This window comes from Bactrocera neohumeralis, chromosome 5, assembly GCF_024586455.1.
Source record: "Bactrocera neohumeralis isolate Rockhampton chromosome 5, APGP_CSIRO_Bneo_wtdbg2-racon-allhic-juicebox.fasta_v2, whole genome shotgun sequence".
In the NCBI taxonomy this organism is placed as follows: domain Eukaryota; kingdom Metazoa; phylum Arthropoda; class Insecta; order Diptera; family Tephritidae; genus Bactrocera; species Bactrocera neohumeralis.
Window position 1 is genome coordinate 37,826,229 of NC_065922.1, and position 19,994 is coordinate 37,846,222.

General features: G+C 31.2%; 2 protein-coding genes across 6 annotated transcripts in view; one reads left to right on the forward strand and one right to left on the reverse strand.

Moving 5' to 3' along the window:
- LOC126759629 (uncharacterized) overlaps positions 1-19,994 on the reverse strand; it is a 135,554-nt gene that overhangs the window by 103,589 nt on the left and 11,971 nt on the right. The gene's annotated exons all lie outside the window — the stretch shown is intronic.
- LOC126759625 (integrin alpha-PS2) overlaps positions 4,449-19,994 on the forward strand; it is a 97,122-nt gene continuing 81,576 nt past the window's right edge. For 2 of the 5 annotated variants that reach the window (XM_050474523.1, XM_050474527.1), the window contains exon 1: positions 4,690-4,857. The gene's annotated coding sequence lies outside the window, so the exon portion shown is untranslated. The other 3 variants (XM_050474524.1, XM_050474526.1, XM_050474525.1) reach the window with 3 other exon arrangements.

Below are 19,994 nucleotides of genomic sequence, written 5' to 3' on the forward strand. Positions count from 1 at the left end.
TTGGTTTTTTGCTCAGCGCCCATGCGCTCTGCCACTTAAATCGCCATCGTCTCGCTGATCACACAGAGCTGATCAATTTATAATGAATGAATAAATGAAACGAGCGGTGTCTTGCAGATTTGCAGTGGGATGTATGCGCTTATTACATGTATGTATGTATGTTTATATGGGTGTTTGTTTGTAATTATCTTGTACTATATGTGTATTAAATGAGCTCAGCATCATCATGTGTTGGAAGAGTTTGTTTGATCGTAAGGTGAGTGGCAGAATATTCGCCTCGTAGAACTTATAGACAATTGCAATACTTACATACATACATATATACACTTCTGAGTAAGTTGTTGCTGATCGTGTTGTTGCGCTTTCAATTCGCGTTTTATTGCTGCTTGCCACATCGAAGTGTAATTGTGCCCATATGGTCTTGCAACATCTGCGCAGAATTAAATTTGCACACATACATATTTATAATAAGGATATATATGTATTTGTGATTAGGTTCTGGGACGATGCACTGATTTCGAAAATAATCTGGGAGCGCTAAGGTTTTTTTTGGTTAAAATTCGAATATTGACATAATTATTGGCATTTTTAAGGCAACATTATAATAGCACTCTAATAGTAACCATTTCATCCCTAGTGGCAAAAAACCTGGGATAGTCGTTGTTCACAAGTTTCTCATCGGCGGAATTTTTCACCAGAAAAATCATTCGCCACAGCACGTCCTGTTGGAACCACATATTTTCCAAGCAAATATCATCCGATTCGGGCCAAATTTTCCATTCACAGTAACGTGCCCAATAACGCCGCCGCCGCCGCCGGACCATAAACCGTAAATTTCTTCGGGATGCAATGGTGACTTGCGGACTACGTGTGGATTGCTGCCTGATCAATAATGCATATTTTGCTTAATAACGAAGCCATTCAGCTAGAAATGAGCCTCATCGCTGAAAATGATTGTTCGATGAAAATCCGGATCATTTTCAAGTTGTTGCTCAGCTCAATTCACGAATATACGACGATTCTGGTGGTTAAGCGGCTTCAGTTCTTGCGCCAATTTGATCTTGCAAGGATCTAGCCCAAGATCTTCTCGCAAAATTCACCACAACGACGTCACAGGGATGTTCAACGCTTGATAAACTTTTGTGGGTCATCCCCACTTAATGCGCTAGCGGCGGCAATATTTTTGATACTACGGGCACTTCTTTGTCTCACTGGCACGGGAACATTTTGTAGTGTGCCTTAGGATTGAAATTTTTCCAATAAACGCCCAATTGTTGATCTGACAGGAGGATTGTGACGACCATAAATTGGACGTAGCGCTCTTAAAGTTGAAGCCACTGACTTCGAATTTCGGTAGTAAATTTTAATAAATTGGAATTTTTGAAATGGCAAATCCTACTGAAGAGAAATGTCAAAAGAGCGTGAAAAATAAGGCGTCGTTTGGTGTACCTATCGGTTTACATAATTTCCGTATATTGTTGGCAGATGCTTAACCTCGAAGGTTACTACCAGTCCCAGGAAACGTTTACTTAGAGGAATCCGGCTAATTTAGTAGTAAAACTTTTAAAATTATTTTCCTAAAATTCGATTCAGTCTCGCAAATTTCTTTATATGTATACATACAAGTATGTACATATGATTTGTCCGAAGCCAACTGTGGAAGTTGTCAAAGAAGGTGGATAAACTATTTCAGCACAGGTTTGTCCTAAGCACTTTATTTCTGATTTTTCCAGCCAGTCAGCCGAATCATCTAGAATTAAAATTATGAGCTAAGCATTTGAGGGACTATCACTTTGTGCGAAAACAAACGTCAACATTTCTTTGTAACAAATCAGAAGTCACTATCTTTGATATTCTATATAGAGGTTAAGAAGAAATGACCGAGGAGTATTAGTAAAAGAAAGGAATTCAAATTCGATGCATTATTAAATTATGTATATGAAAAAAATAATTAATTATAAAAAACGAGAATATATGTTGCTTTTCGAATCACCAAATATTCGACAATAATCTTTTTGAGCAATATAACTCAATTCTAAAGAAAGCGGGAAGTGACGAAGGCTGTTTGCTGTTGGAAGTGATAATGAGAGTTCGGTGAAAAATCTTATGCAACGGACTTCCGGTATAAAATTTTTTAGTTGAAAGTTTTGTCGAATTACCAATTATGTAAGCTAAAGTGGGGTTCTGAAATCTCATAACCCCATGCAGAAGAATACAGTTTCTGAGTCATTCCATACAGTAAGCAGTCATTTCCGTTGTTAAGGTTATGTACATTTTTTTGTTTTTTGGTATCCGTTTCGTATGGGGCCGTGAGACTACTGAGAACCGAAACCGGAAGAGGGAGCGGGATAATATTGCAGATATATCACTACCCTCGGTGATATACTGGCAGCCAATGTGTTCAGAAGTTTTACTAATTTTACCACCAACTTTCGAGAGATTACCTTAGAAAAACATTATGAGAGTAAGAATAAGTGTACTTATGGACAATGAAGTGGCCACTCTTCTTAGACTTAATGACTTTTTAATGATACTCTGGAGCAAATGACATTGCATGCGATATTTCAAGAAGTATTAGTGAATATTTTCGATTTATTGGGAAGGATTGCTTAAACTTTATTAAATTCCAGTTGAATGCATCAGCTGCAAATTTTAATATTATATTATAAATTATAATAAAAGATTTTATGGCTCCATCGAAGTCGAGATTCAGTACAAATATATGTATATTTGGAATTAAATTTCCTCTCAAAAGATATACTATGGATGAATTGGCACAATAATTATTAATGAACTTCAGTCTCTCTCAGCTTCTTCTTATAAATTTAGCCGATAGTTTAGATTTTAGGAATTTTACTTAAAAATATGGCGGCTGCATTCTTTATTTGTCATTTATTACCCAACCAATCTTGAGCAAGGCAAAAGTCCTTCAGAAATATTTTAATGAAAAGTATAATGAAGGAAAGCTTCATGACAATAATTATCTTTTACTTTAATACAAAAGTTTACGAGGGCGGATGGAGTCATGTGTAGAAGTTCACGCTAATAAGGAAAGTTTTCTGATTGCCATTCACTTTGGAGTGGCCACAAACGATTCTTTTACATATGGCTCAAGCAGCTCACGACTTGACCAAGTATCCTCTGTGTAGCTAAAGAACATCCGTTTGAAGGCGAGCTACTGTAAGAATGCGAACCATCCCTCCTAGAGGTTATGCGCTGGGCTTGGGACCCGCTACGTAAAAAACGCCCCTATTGAAAAATCAGCAAAAGCTTTGGAAAAGAAACCCCGTTTTTTAAAACGATCATGGCAAACGCATTAAGTATAACGATTTAAGGGCATGCACCTGAAATATATCGCTCATTTGCGCCCACGTCCCGAAGGAAGAGAAAGACGATATGTCCAAAGATGACTTCTATGAGCTATTATTAGAGCTGCCCCCGCCAAGATGTCAAAAAAAAGGAAGGCATCTTTGGCACAACTGTCGCTAAATTCAGCCTCCACGAGGAAATATCCCCAAATAGGTTGAGGCTGATCGACTTCGCCGATTTCGGGGCTCGAAATATGGTTATCAGTAGTACTAGATTTCAGCAGAAGAAAACTTTTCATGGCTGTCTCCTGATCGAAAAGCCACCAACCAGATCGATCATGTTGTGATAGACGGAAGACACGTAAAACTTTGGTAACCTGTTTGTAAGTTTCAGAAGGAATACTGTTGGATCAATCGAGAAGGTTATCTGAAAGATGAGCAGAGTTCAACGCAGCGAAAACGAGATTAAAATTTTTGGGTATATACTGATCGGAAAGAGGCATTTAGGAGTACTTTTAATACTTCTGATTGAACGGATAGATGGGAATAATAAAGTATAACTGAATATTCTAAATAACAAAATCATTTTCCTTTCAATAACGTTTGGTAGCATGATTGTATTGCTGCTTTTAGTTTGATATTTGCATTATATTTACAAAATTTGATCGAGCCTTATGATCGTATTGGACATAAAAACTAATTTAGAATTTTTAGGTGATCTCTTTAAATGCTTTTAGGTTTTCATAACACACATTATTTCCATAAGCGCCAACAATCGCCACCAATCATCGCCAATAAAGAACAGTAACAACAATATTAGTACGCCACCAACGCTAGCCAAGCAGTCAGCAACCACCAAACACTAGCGGCTAGCTGCCGTCAACACACACGCTTTAGTAAGGGACAAAGTGAGCAACTTCTGCCAGCGCCACCAGCGCGCCGGCAGCGAGGGCAGTGGCAGCAGCAACCTAAACAACAATCATAGTGATAGTCGCTGCGCTGCAGAGTGTCCAATTCGTGTGCGCATGTGTGTACGCGTATGTGAGACAAGTCAGCGGCTACGTTAACGTCAACGTAAGCGTAAACGGCGAACGATAGCTGTTGCTTCCAAGTTTGTGCACGGAGAATATTTAGTTGGTGTTGAAGTCTCATGGTGGTCGGTCGATTTAGTAAAGCTGAACAAGAAACGTACGAAAGCGCGCAGATTGAGTTAGTTACCATACTTTTCGAATAATATTTCTATTCAACAAAAATTGTGTTGTGTGAGATTCTGTAGATGCGCGAAGATTTTATAAAAAAATAATTTATAAATTTAAACTACGAAAATGGTACTTAAGTGAATTAAAAAAATATAATATATATACAAATATAAATTTTTTTATACAAAAATACTTATATACATATAAATATAAATCAGTGGCACACGCGTATGCTGCCAAAGGTAGAATATCTGCTTGGAACGAGGCCGTTTTCGAAAATATTTTTAAATATCACCGTGCAGTGCTGGAGCATTTCGTGTAGTGTCGATTCGGAAATTTATTTTTAAACCGTAATTTTTTCCCTTTTAATGTGTTATATGCTGCACGCATGAATGTATGTAGATATGTAAGCGCATGGCATGCTGCGGCACAGATGTGTAAATAATGTGTATAAAACACCGTTAAATGCAGTGCTTTAGCCCAAAATAGATGTGTTGAAATAAAAAAAAAATTTAAAGCAAGGAATGAAAAATACCAAAAATAAAAACAAAAGAAAAAAATATATAAAAAATAAAAAAAAACCATATGAGTTCGCTTATATATACTTATGTATATGTACAATAAATATATAATAAAAATTGAAGCACTAAAAAGTGACAAATATCACAACTTTAAAAATAGCCATGAGCATAACGCTCAAATACAATAAAAGTTAAGAAAATACAGTGCAAATAAAAGTGCAAAAAGCTGTATTGAATACAAAAAAAAATATTTATTAAATTTTTGTTTCTTTCAAAATTTCACTGAAAAGTGCAAATAATTTAGCCAATCGAGCACGTCTGACCTCATCTCGCCTTTTAGGTGTCAGCGCTAGATCGGTGGTGTTCGGCAAGCTACACACAAACAAACCATCTGTACTGTTGTGTATTTCGTTGAGATCGCTCGCTACATATCCACACATACATATGTACATATATATATAGTATATAGCTTTAGCTCTATCTGTACGATCGGCTGCTATCTGTTTTTCGCCTTCAGCTAGCGCGTCGCTGACTAATTCTCATTTGCCTACGTACGAATGCGTCTATTTTTAGCGGCTTGTTTAAATTGTTTTTGTGTGAAGCGAAAAGATTGACTTCGAAATCAACCAAAATTTTTGTTTTTGAAATCGTGCTGCTTGTTTCCTTGGCGTCATATATACATACATACGTGTGTGGGTATTTGAAAACGCCGATTCCTGTTGTTGGAAGTGTCTTTTTTTGTTGTTTTCTTTGTGTTTTCAATGGGTTTTGGCAAGAAAAGCGTTTATATAATATTTTTGACTCATTTAGTTGCATACAATTGGACATATGCAAATATTTTTGAGGAAAATAGCACGAAATCGGAGTGCGTTTTTGAACATTTAAAATAAAGTTTGTAATGTTAGAAAATAAAAATATTAAAATTGCTTTCGAAAACACTACTTCTGATGTAAAACGGTTAGAAGTGAAAAAAACTGTAAAATTGTAAATTTTGCAAAACTGAAAATACTTAAAAAAACGTTGCTACTTTTTGGTTCTAATGAAGACGAACGGATCAATGACTTGGAAAAAAAATCTTTGCTTTCAAAAAACTAATTGTCAAAATTAAAATTTTTAAAACAGAGTGGTTTTAGTGGAAATAGATAATTCAATATTTCAACAATGTTTTTTGAAATATTTTTATTTTTGCAAAGTTTCAAATTTAACATTTAAATATCTATTTATATAAAAAAAAATTCTATTTTAAAAATTTCAATTTCGATTTGTTTTTGAGAGCAAAGAAATTTTTTTCCTATTCATTTATCCATTTGTCTTCATCAAACCCAAAAAACGAAATTAAATTTATTTTTTTTTCTGAATTAAAAACCTACAACACATACATTTTTTGGTTTTTATATTTTGAAAAATTTCATTCTAAAATTAACACTTAATATTGCCATAATATTTTCGTGTCAAAGAAAAAAGGCGGATAATATTTAGTGGAAAGACATGATTTTCATTGCAAACTAATAATCTAAAGTGATTCAGTTTCTTGTTAGACTAGCATTGATAATTTATCGCATTATTGCTTTACATGGCGTCATATCCGCTGTGGAGCTATGTGGGTTGCTGTTGTCTGTTTACCACAGTTACGGTGGGCAAGAGCCACTTTTACCACAAAATATTTCGAAAAAAATCTTTGTCAGATCTCAGTACTCGCATGTTGACGACAGAACCTTGCGCAAATTGGAAAAAAACAGTTATGTTATGTGTTTCAATAATAATAATATTTCTGTTTGTATAAATAAAAATAAATAAATAATAATAATAAATATAAATATTTGTCGTACGGAGAAAATATAAATTATTAATATTTAAAAAATTTGTGATATGAAAAATACTTAAATTTTTTCCATTTCATTGAAAAAATAAATATATTTGAATCAATTTGATTTAAATTTGAATAAATGTCTGCTACTTCTAATATACATACATAAGACATATTAAATTTTAACAATGAACACAAAAAAAAAAAATAATAAAACAATAAAAATATGAAATATGTGCGAATGGTGACAAAAATATTTTTAACTGAAAATTTTATGCATTAATATACTATTAAAAAATTTACAGGTCATAGCCAATCCGTAGCACTAAAGAAAAATATTTTAAAATAATTTGAAATTTTTTAAATTTTCCAGTTAGTTTTTTTAGGATTGAAAGTTGTAAAAATAAAAAAAAATCAGAAAAACTTGATGCACGGTCTTGAATAGTTAATAAATATCTTCTATTATCAATATAATTACGTGAGTCATAATGAAAATTATAACAATAAATAATAATAGAATAATAAAAATTAAAAAGTGTGCGAATGGTGGCCATTATTAATTTAAAATTATATTGCTTAACAAAACTTTCAAAAAATTTCAGGCCACATGCTAGTTCAAATCATCAAAAAATATATTTTGAATTTATTAAAATTGTTTAATTGCCAATATGTTTATTTATTTAAAATTAAGTGTTTGAAATAATCAAAACAAAATTACGATTTTTAATTTGAAGAAATTTCTTCTACTTTTAATAATTAATAAACAAAATAATAACAAAAAAAATAAATAAATAAATAAAATGATGATGAATAGTGTTAAAAAACTTTATTAATTAAAAATCCCAAGAATTAAAAAACAACTCGCAATTTTTATGGCCATAACATTAGTCCAAACCATAAAAAAATAAATATTTTAGAATAATTTTGAATTTTTTAATTTTCCAATTAGGTTTTTTATATTTCAGTTTAAAGAAAATAATTAAATACAAAAAAGATTTACGATTTTTAATTTGAAGAAGTTTCTTCTACATTTATTAATTAATAAACAAAATAATAACAAAAAATAATATCAATAAAAAAATTAATGAATAGTGTTCAAAAACTTTATTAATTAAAAGGGTTTTCGAAATTTTTAATTTATCATTTAGATTTTTTTTCATTTTAGTTAATCAAAAAACAAAAAATAATTGAATATAAATTGTTAAAAATTAATAACAACAAAAAATAGTAATAATAAAAACTGGGACGAAAGCTGAGAATTAATTTAAAAATTTTAAATTAGTTAATACAAAAATTAACAATTATGACAAAAAAAATTAATGACTAAGTCCATTCCAAAAACTATATATTTGCATTAAAATAATAAATATCTTTCACTTTCGATGTAAGCAAAACATAATAAAAATAACAAAAACAAAAAAAGTTAAAAAAAATAGAATAAAAAAAATTAATAAGGCAACGAAATGTTTACAATTTTGTTATTCAACAATACAAAACAAACAAAAAAAAAAATAATAAAAAATTAAAAAAATGTAAAGATATTGGCATAGATGTGGAGTATACATATTTGTATGTACATATGTATTTTCTGTTTCCTCCTACAAATATAAAAAAAGATTTTTCTTATATTTTTATGTCATCAAATTCGAATTCAATTGAATTTAACGGTTTTGCGCTGATCGCGTGCGATCATACATTCAATAAAAAGTGATAATAAGACAGCTAAGTATATGCATACATACATATGTATGTATGTATGTAGAAATGTGTACATCAAAGTCTATATGCAATAAATCGCATGTTTGGGCATAAAACGATAGCATGACTGCAAAAATTTCTATGAAGATACATAAAAACAAACATACACACATGCATTTGTATAAGAACTCTTAAAAATTCTTATGATTTCATTTATTTGTATGTATTATAACATACATGTATGTATATGCATATACATTTTTTACTAAATACGTCTATGAGCATGTGTGTTTGCGAGCGCGGGCGAATTCATTTGTGAGTGTGTGTTGCGCGCCTTCATGCCCAGCATATTAATTTATTTCATATATAGTTTTTGACTTTATTATTGTTTGTGTATAAATTAATGAATGTTTCGTGTTTGTGCTCGTATGTATGTGTTGCGCAAAAGTAGGCGCTTTGTTGGCCATATGGTGTGTGCCTGTGGCTGCCAACCAGCCAGCCAGTCGGTTAGCTAGCCCGCAAATACGCTTCTAAGTGACTACCTTGCCACACAAAAACACATACAAATATCTGTAAGCATATTTTTGTTGTGCAGCACGTACGTTCCTTACTGTGCGGCTTCTAGCAGATCACTACACACACACACACAATCAAATGTGTAAAGAATCTATTTTTTATTATTTCTAAATTGTTCAATTTAGCTGTTTTTCTTTTTATGATTAGTTCTTCTCCCAGCGTTCGCTGAATTGAATAATTAAACTTAAATTACCAATGAACAAATTTCCGTGTATTTTATGTGGCAATCGATCGGCGCGCGCTTGAGTTCGTGCATGTATGTTCGTGGGTATTATGGCCACTCGTGGAGTGTTTGGTGTGGTGAAAGTGCACACGCAATAAAAATGGTGCAATTCTCATAATGTGGAAATTTCAATTGCTAAATAAATTGTGTTTGTGTTTTAATAAGTTTTTGATTTAGTGCAGCTGAGAGCTAGCAAATGGGTCATATGGAAGCTTTTCTAGGACATAACGAATGTTGCGAAACTCATAAAGTTTTATAGGAGTGTGAGAAGAAAGTAAAGGTTATTAAAAATTGTAAAATAAAGTTAAAAACAAATTAATCAATTGAAATAATTTTTTTTTAATATAAAAAAAGGTTTAAAAACTATAACGATAAAAATAAAAAAACATTAATAATATTAAAAGAAATAATGTATGTATAAAATAATTTATTAAAAAAATTCCTTTCATAAAAAACATATAAAAAAATATTTAGATAATTAAAAATATAAAATTAAAAAAAAATTAATTTAATTAAAATAATTTTTTTTAATAAAAAAAAGTTTTAAAAACTATAACAATAAAATAAAAATTATAAATAATAATAAGAAATAAAGTAAAAAATAATTTATTAAAAGAAATTATTTTCATAAAAAATATATAAAGAGTATATATGTACATACATACATAAAAGAATAAAAAAAAATAAAACGTATTTAGAAACTCAAAAATATTTTTAAACATTATAAATTAGATTTTTCATAAACTATTTTTTTTTTGTTCTTTATATAAAAAATATATTAAAAATATGTAAAAGATAAAAAAAATAAAAAATATTTAGAAAAATTTTGCTATTCTTTTTTTATATTCTATTTTTCGGTTTTTTTTAATTTTTATTTTTATTTTTATTTTTATTAAAAATATATAAAAAAAAATGTCAAAAGAAATATGAAAAGTATTTAGAAAATATCTTTTTATTATTTTATGATCGTACTCGTATATTTTGTTTTGAATTTTAAATCAAATTTTAAGTACTATTTTTCTGTTTCTTTATTAAAAATATATAAAAAATGTTAAAAGATTAAAAAAATATAAAAATTATTTAGAAAAATAATAAATAAAAAAGTTTAAATTAAATTTTGCAATTAAATTCTCTAAATATTTTATTAACCTTTTATATTATATACACGTACGCACATAATTGAAAAAAAATAATTAAAAGGAAAAAATTATTAAAATAAAATAAAAATTATTAAAATAAAAAAAAATATTAAAAAATATTTTATATTTAATTATACTAAAAATATAATAACAATAATAGATTTAAAATTAAAAAACAGTAATAATAATAAAATTTAAAATCCTTAAATTCATTTATTTTTTTATTTTAAAATATTTTTTTAAATAATATATTTTTTTTTAAATATTTTTTTATACTATTTTAAGATAATAAAAAATATATTTAAAAATATTATTAAAATAAAAAAACTAAATTTTTAATATTTTTAAATTTTATTATTTTATATTTTTTATATAAAATTTTTATAATTAATTTTTTATCTAATAGTTAAATCTTTCAACAAATTCCTTAGATTGCAAAAAAAATGATTAAAAATATTATTGTATTGCCAATAATATTCTGCTTTCGTATCGCATTACTTATGTAATTTTAATATAGAAAAGAAAAGTCTCAAAAATTGGGAAAAAAATAAAAAAAAAATTAAAAAAAAATAAATAAAAATAAAAAAAGACAATTAGAAAATATTTTTTTGTTAACAATTAGAAATTTTTTTTTAAATTAAGGATATTAAAAAATACACATTTTTGTTAATTCTTTTTGTTTAGAAAAAAATAAAAAAAAAAACAATTAGAAAATATTTTTTTTTGACAATTAGAATTTTTTTTTTTAATTAAGGATATTAAAAAATACACATTTTTATTTAATTCTTTTTGTTTAGAAAAAATTAAAAAATAGTAATTAAATCGTTAATTTACATATAAAAGTTGCTGATTTTCATTAAATATTAATATTTTATTAAGTTCTGTTTTATTCATAAATATTCTCATCTCTGATTTCGTTTCTCATTACGTAATTTTAATATAGTCGATCACCTTCCTCTCAACAATAATTAATAACTGACACCTTTAGCGTTGTCAAGTGCATGACACATGTAGGCAAACTCCTACAAACAGTGCAAGTAAATAAATAAATATATTGACAATTGCAGCCACACTACTGCCACAACTCTTCGACGTTTATGTAAGAACAAACAAATACATACACACACAAATGTGATCTTGTATCTGCAAGAGCTTCGGTTTGAGAATTTATTTTCATTCACAACACTCAATTGAAGGTCGTATTCCGCCTTTTTTAACCAAATAAACAAATCCAACACCTACGCGTGACACTCAGCAAACACGCAAACACATACACACACACACACTCATACACAAGTATTTTAGTCGGAGGAGCATGTTCGTAAATAAAGCGATCAGTGCAAACGCACTGCTTGTTTATACACACACACATACATATTTCCATTGACTTCGTGGCACGTAAGCAAACATTTTTACCAACCTAAATACATACATATGTGTGTGTAAGTATGTCGGTGCAATATTGCTTAAGTGCAATTGTAGAAGCATTAACGCATATGCAAATGCTCGCTTATGTAACTGGCTAAGCGTATGCATAATTGAAATGCCTCAACACCTTCGCACCTTCGCGCTGATTGCAATCAATTGCCGCACGAAGGAAGGGCAAGCACAATCTCGCATTGAACTCGATTCAAATGCAAAATATTAGACGATGTACATAGCTACCCGCTTGGAAATGGTATACCCTTATGTTTTATAGATCTGTATAGAAGCTCTTAGGACCCAGACTGTAAGCAATTCTTTTCTCCTGTTTTTGTTGTTGTTGTAGCGGCAGTATTTTGCCGCGTTGACAGTCTTACCGGATAAAAAAATCATGTGAATGGTTCTTTTCTCCACGACTTATACGGTAAGCGATTTCGGTTGAGTCCACAGTATCATGCCTGTCGTTGCCTCTTTTCGCCAACTGTCGGTTTCAATAGGCGCTAACCAACTGAACTCTGCATAAAGCCGCAAACTATTTTTTATCAGCTCGTCATTGTCATATGTGAATAGCTTTGCCGATAAATCATTGCTATTCACTTTCTTAATACTTTGCCATGACATCCTAAGGCCAGGTAATGAAATGAAAATTCAATCGTTTTAAATGAGCGATCGTTTTCATCATCCTCTATAAAAAATTCAAACCACCTCTATTTACTATAGCCAATAAGTTTTCTGTTAATAGTCGAAATATGCTCTGGACGTTAGTCACCATATCTCATTTCAGTCTTTGGCTCCGGTGAGGAAACATATTGTGAAATATTGTATGAATTTCGTACGCTCTTTCCGTTGGCGAGTCCTTTTTGATTTCGATATGTCATCCTCTCTTACTATATCTGGCTCGATCAGTTGTTTTTTTCAGACTCACTGAACTCGAAGAATTTTCCTTACAGTGGTACGAGGAGACACATGCCGAGCAATAGTCAAACATTATTTTGCTTTAACCCGTTATCCTTTGAGCCACGTGCGCATAATCGTTCGAGGCCAAGTTGTGTTCTCGGATTGTGCGTACATCTAGAACACTGCTGGCATACTTTTCATTTCTCATAACACTATATTTTCTATTCAGGGCTTTTCTATCAGGAAACAGCCGAAAAATTTAGGTAATTTTTATGTTTTATGGAGGCTGTTGCAGCCCTTAACCATTTCGTCGAGTAGTCTAATTATGCCATATGATGGTGGAGTCAATGGTTACCCGCTTTACACCCTCATGTTAAAGCAATCAAGCACGGTTTTGACACCGTGTTTATGAGTTCTATAAGTGTTATATATTTTTGAATTGCATCGTGGCATTATTGTATCAAGATTTAATTTTATTGCGTCAGTATAAATGTATCTCATGTTTTCACGTAAAATTTATTTCCATTCGTTTTAAACGCAATAGTCTCCGAAACTAGTAGATGGATGACAGATAATAAAACGCTAACAATAATTATGACGATCACAATGCTGAAAACACAATTAACATTTTTCACCTCAGGCAATGGGAACTGGTATTGATGCAAAATACAGGTTTTAACAAATTCTAGAAATGCAAAATTCTAGAAAGGCAAATACAAAGGTTTATCCGCCATTCATTCATTTTTGCTTAACTTCATAAAAAAGTGTCGATTAATTATAAAGACATTATTGCTAGAATCATGTAAGGATTCTGACAGATTTATGACAGCATGCCTAGAATATATGGTTGCGGAAATGTAATTTTCAGTATAGGTATAAGTTAACAGTTACAAGGGTTTTCTATGAGTTAAGTATGCAACTTGTAAGATAAATCTACTGGGAGATGAGAAGTAGCTGAGAGCAATAAATAACTTTTTGAATATGGGAAGAAATAAGAGTTTACCTTTTTATTAGAATGATACTTTACTTATTTTGATTTATTGCAGAGCAAGTCTTTTGAAATTTACTATGCAAATTAATTTATTTATGAAAACTTGTGCATGGTTCAAAGGGAGGTGATTTCAAATGTCTCTCAAATTCTGAATCTGTCTCTGATTCTGAAAAAATGTTGCATTTAGAAAACACTTATGAATTCTTTTCAACAATAGAGATAGTTAGACTGTGGTGCCATACCAAAATGAATACTTAAGTATGTGAAGGGTTTTTCAATAGAAACGCCACACTTTTTCCCGCTCTTTTGATATTTCTCTTCAGTAAGGCTAACCATTTTATCACGAAAAAATATACGATCCAACAACGAGTCGAAATTATTACAATATACCACCGAAATTCGGAGTCAGTAGCCTCAACTTTGAGATCTGTATGAGTTTCAAATCTGACAAAAGTCTTATAAAGGAAGGAAAAATTGAGATTTCATTGCTTAGAGAAAGGTGATTAAACTAACTTTCTCAGAAATAATTTTCCGGTATAATTTTATTTGTGATCATTTCAGATGTAAATATATTTTAATAAATTTTCATAAATTTTCGGGCAAGATCAGAACATAGTCATTATACGAAAGACATAATCCATTATTTGACATGACCATTTTTAAAGACTGTTGAATGATGGTGGGTCAAAATCACCGAAAGATGGTTAAATATCACTGGCCATTAGGGCCTCCTTGCCTTTGATGGCAATTCTTTCAAGTAAAAACGAAATGAAGTTATAGATATAATTGCCGTTTATGAAGAAGCAATATGCTAACATGATATTCGAACACGATTTTTCTTCTACAAAACAATCTTCATCAATAAAATTTTGAACTTTTGAGTTCCAGAGTATTTTTGACAGTTTCTTTTGTTTTTACTGTTAAGTTTTATGAAAAAAATTTTAATATAAAATAACACTCAAGCACCAGTCTAAGCTCAAGCAATTTTATAAAAAGTCTTGACAGTTGACAGGAGCAGTGTTGCATTCGCTGATTCCTGAAACTAGCCAGTTATAATTTTATAAATTTGTTTTGTGGAATTCTGTAACAATTTAATAGGAATTCTCAACTTTTTTAGCGCCAGCACAACAACTACATAATTTTCAAGGTGTTTACGAAGATTTCTCATTTTTTTAAATTGTCTTCTCTTGTATTTCGCCGAAGATACACGCGAAGCATATCTTATCTTGTTATTTATTAGATGAAAAGAAGGGCACGAATCAAATATTTAGTTAGTAAAAAAATGTTGAGAATTTAGCAGAAAAGCATAAGCAATTAGTAACAGCGAGTTGGTGAAGTATATACCAGTAAAGTATATATATGTATATATAAGTAAAGTATATATATGTATAGATCTACAGTACATACTTAAAATCTGTTGTGCAATCATGCTCATTTGCTTGTCGCTTATATATTTTGTACAATCTGTAACTTCGTTGTAGAACGTTATGTTGACCTTCCTTTAAGAGCATTTTGCTTTTGCTTAATTTTCTTTAGTTTACTGTGGTCTCAGTGGAGAAAAAGGTAAAACATATGCAAAACATAATAAAATGAGTTAATGTTTTTCTCAGTTGACTAGTTGGCAACTATTTGTGTGCCAATAATCACAGTCGCAAACGTTCGCATAGCCAGCAGCAGTAGTAGCAAAAACAGCAATAGCAATAACAACAAAGTGAACTACTCAACCTCCACCTCAATGAGCAATGAACGTAACACATGACAACTCGGCGAGTTTCGCGTGTGGCAGGGAGATCTCGTTGAAGTTATTGCTTTCATATTGCCATTTAAATACCCCAACGTACAATCATATGAATATAGATGTGTGTGTGTTTATAGATATGCAAGTGCCAAATGTAGTTGCTGTAGGGCGGCAGACTGGCTTTTATCTTTTTTAGCTAGAAGAATTTTAAAAGTTTTGTACAAATTTGTTGAAAGTACATATACATACATACATAGTTTCCATATTTTCGGTTCAAGACGAATTGCCAACACCCAAAATGAGCGAAAATGAAAGTTCAATGCATTCGTGGTAGAAAGCACACGTTTTTGGGGTCAATAGTGCATGCGAGTACATATTTATAAAATATTTTTTTTTATGAAACGCTTGGAAGCCTTTTTGGAAGGCTAGAAGCGTGGGAGTGCGCAGAGTAGGTGAAAATTTAAATTTTTTATGCTAATACATGGAAGATACAAAAAAAAGTATACGTAAATTTGAATACAGTGACTTAAAATTTTTTTTGTATGAAAGTGAAGTGAACAACTTCTACGGAAATTACACCGTTGCTCTATTATCTGGAGCCGTGTCAAATTTATCATCAAATGAAAAAGTTTTTCATGCAAGCGCTCGATTTTGATCGTTCCGTTTGTATGACAGCCATATTTTATAGTGGTCCGATATTGACAGTTTCAAAAAAAGCAGCTTCTTGGAAAAAAAAATATGTGTGAAAAATATCAAGACGATATCTCAAGAACTGAGGGACTAGTTCGCGTTTATATTGACCGACGGACAGACAAACAGTCATGGCTAAATCGCAATATATATAGTTTATAGCGCTCCCGACGTTTCCTTGTGGGTGTTACGAGCTTTGTGGCAAACTTGATGTACCCTTTTCAGAGAATAAAAACACTAATGGATGGTTGGCAACCCTATTAGTTAAAATTTCCAATTTAAGTTATTGAAAAACGTTTGATTATGTTGCCGAATGAAAAAAAAATTAATTTGAAGAGCAAGTGGCAACCCTGGCATAAGATTTTATTATACAATTTTTATAAATAGTATTATTTTGATATCAATATTGGTTTAAAAATATTAAATTTATTTGAGACTGTAGCTTTTATTTACTAGTTTACAAACTTAAACACTATGCGAAAGGCAAAACTGTTAAAAAATTTCCAAAAACGGGGTCTGGTTTTTAACTTTTTAACTCCTAACCTTTCACTGTACCAAAAATCACAAGAAAATATCACCAGGTAGCTTTTGAAACCTCCCATAAACCCGTAGCTCTTCCTAGCCTACCAAAAAGTTTCACTACAGACAAACAAAATATATACTATTTTTCCTCCGTGAATATGCACTTGTGCGCCAAGCCAAATTAAGCAGCCAATTCCTTAGCACAATTCCCGCTTTGTTCACGCCACACATTTAGCACCTCATTTTCACCGCCTTACGGACTATCAATTAGGCGGCTCATATGCAGCTAACTATGGTTTGGCCCCTCTCGCTTACCAACTACTCAGCCGTGCGCTTTATTTCTTAATTTCATGCATTTCGGTGTAACTGCCTTTGAGTTATCAGTTTGAAGATTCGAACTTCGTAGGTGCATGCAATTAGTGACATTGTGCCACTTGTGGCAACAAGTGAGCCTCCAAAAGCGCCGAGTGAAATTCAAGACAATGCGAGCTAGACTCTGTGTTACGTGTGGAGCTGCGGTGTTTTTATGGGCAAATGTTGATATGTCTGCATATACACGAGCATAGGTATCTACATATGTATGTACATATGTGTTTGTATGTATATCATATACAAATAAAGTGGTAAACGACAATTGAAACCCCACTTCAGCTCAATTGGTAGCTGTAGCTTAAAGAAAAATGAAATTTACATTTAAGCGGCAGCAAGCCGATATGTTTGTATGGCTTTATGCATACATATACATATATTTTTATGACTTCATATATACGTATATATGTATACATGTACGTATGTAAATATGTACGAAGTTTTGTAGTTACTACTGTGCGCAACAACAGTAGCCCAAAAAAGCGCTCAAGAGAAATGTGTAAAGTTTTATTTTATTGAAAACTTCCGCATTAACGACAACAACAGCAATAACAATAAGAATAATAAAAAAGCAAAGTAGACAAAAAATTACTTGTGCGCGTTTGAGTTGTTGTCTTAATTCTTTGGCAACATTTAGCGTATGATCAAATTTGACCCGGACTGGTCCTTATAGTCGATAAAATTTTTTTCTAGAAATTTTTTTGTCTTGTTTTATGTTTGGTCTCCATAGTGTGTGTTTGTGTTGTTGTCTTAATTGTTTGGCAACATTCAGCGTATGATCAATTTTGACCCGAACTGAACCATATAATCGATAAAATTGTTTTCATAGGTTGCCACATATTTTTTACCTGTGTGTTTGTGTTGTTGTTTTAATTTCTTGGCAAAATTTAGCGTGTGATCAAATTTGACCCGGACTGGTCCATATAATCGATACAATTTTCATAGAAAAATTTTTCCTTGTTTTACGTTCGTGTAAAATTTGATTTTCATAGTGTTTGTTTGAGTTGTTGTCTTAATCGTTTGGCAACATTTAGCGTATGATCAAATTTGACCCGTACTGGAACATATAATCGAACAAATATTTTTCCTAGATTGGTACATGTTTTTACGTTCATGTAAAATTTGGTCTCCATAGTGTGTGTTTGTTAGCTGTTTATTGATTACGGGAAAAGTTTGTCGTATGCTTTTTACCATAGAGATAATTTTGAACGTGCTTGCTGGAAAGGTTAGGTTTCCGAAGAAAACTCGGCTACGGAATCCTTGGAACTGTTACCAAATTTTTTTAGAGAGTCTAATTTATCAAGAACACAATTATTTGAGCGCCGCAAAACATTCAGTATAGGTCGTAAAATCTGACCTTTGACTTTCTTGCCTCATGCGAGTCGCCATCCATCTCTGTTAATGACGATAAGGTCTAACATGTTAAACTTTGCAACAATTTAGCGGATGGTGTTCCAAAAATGAGCCGAAACTGGAAGAAAACAAATTTGCTGCAGTTCTTGACGAATATTTCTGTCGATGCTTATAACAGCTGGATGAAAAATGGAATTAAACGTTGTTTATGTTGACTCAAGAGTCTTTTTGGAAGATTTGTAATAAAATACGTGACCCATTATAGTCCGGGTCAAATTTGATCATATGCTATTCTACAACATTTATGCTAATTATGCATATGTACAAATTAGAAGTGCTTCTAAACTAAATTATTTGTATTTATTTACATATATGATGTATATATATATTATATAAGTTTGTATCTGTGTGTTTGCATACAACTCTGTGTCGTGTATTTTTATGGCTTGGCATTGAAAATCAATTCTGCTCATTTCTCGCAATGCTCTACAACATTTGCGCCACCGAGCAACATACGTACACATATACAAACATAAAATTATATATACTTATATATATTATACATATATATGTATGTATGTTTATATGTAGTTTTGTTGTTGCTTTTCGCAGCAGCATTAATTGATTGTTATTGCCTGTATTTGCAGCTTTTAGTACGTCTTTTTCTATTTTCCTTGTATTTGTAGTCATAAATACATATCTAGATACATTTCAATGTTTTTTGTTAAGTCAGCACGCAGCATTGTTTTCCAAAATTGTAACGAAAATCATTAAGTCATAAGTATGTGTGCTTGTACATGTGTATGTGTCCACAAAAGATCGTGAAATTTTATATTTTCGTCAGTGGGCGCCTCCATTTCATTTACAAACATATGTATGTTCATACTTATTTATATATGTACGTATGTATGTACATATTTCGGTTGTTCTATAAATTGGTTTCTTGATCTTGTTTTCTGCCATTCGCTATTCTTCACATTCTACACATAAAATAAATAATGTACATGCATATGTATGAGCTTCATTGCCTTCTGTCAGCGCGTGTTACGTCAGCGATATTTGCTTTTTATGGTTTTTTGCGCTTGCGTATCTCTGAGACAATTGCAGAAAACAACGGTGACAGGTCCACGAGCAGATAAACTGGAAATTGTAATGACAACTTCAACTTGCCGTTTTTGCGCGAACTCATTGTGTATTTTTCGATTTTTTTGTTGTTTGTTGTTTGATTTATAATTTTTAACGTTTTTAAATGTTTTTTTTTTTGGCTGAACTCATTACGCGTCAAGGTTATAATCGCGACATTTTAGCGCCACCGCTAATAAATTCGGTTTGTTGTGTAGGCTTTGCGGTTGTAGAGTTATTTTTGGGTTGTATAAATATTTTTTTTTGTAATTGAAGAAAAAAAATATATAGATATGTATGTACATATATGTGACCTGGTCTACGAAAAGGGGGCTAACGTGCGAAAACTAGTTTTCTGGGAAAAGCTGTTAAAAATAATCGTCAGTTTCTCGTTATCTCATTAATTGTTCTCCTTTTTT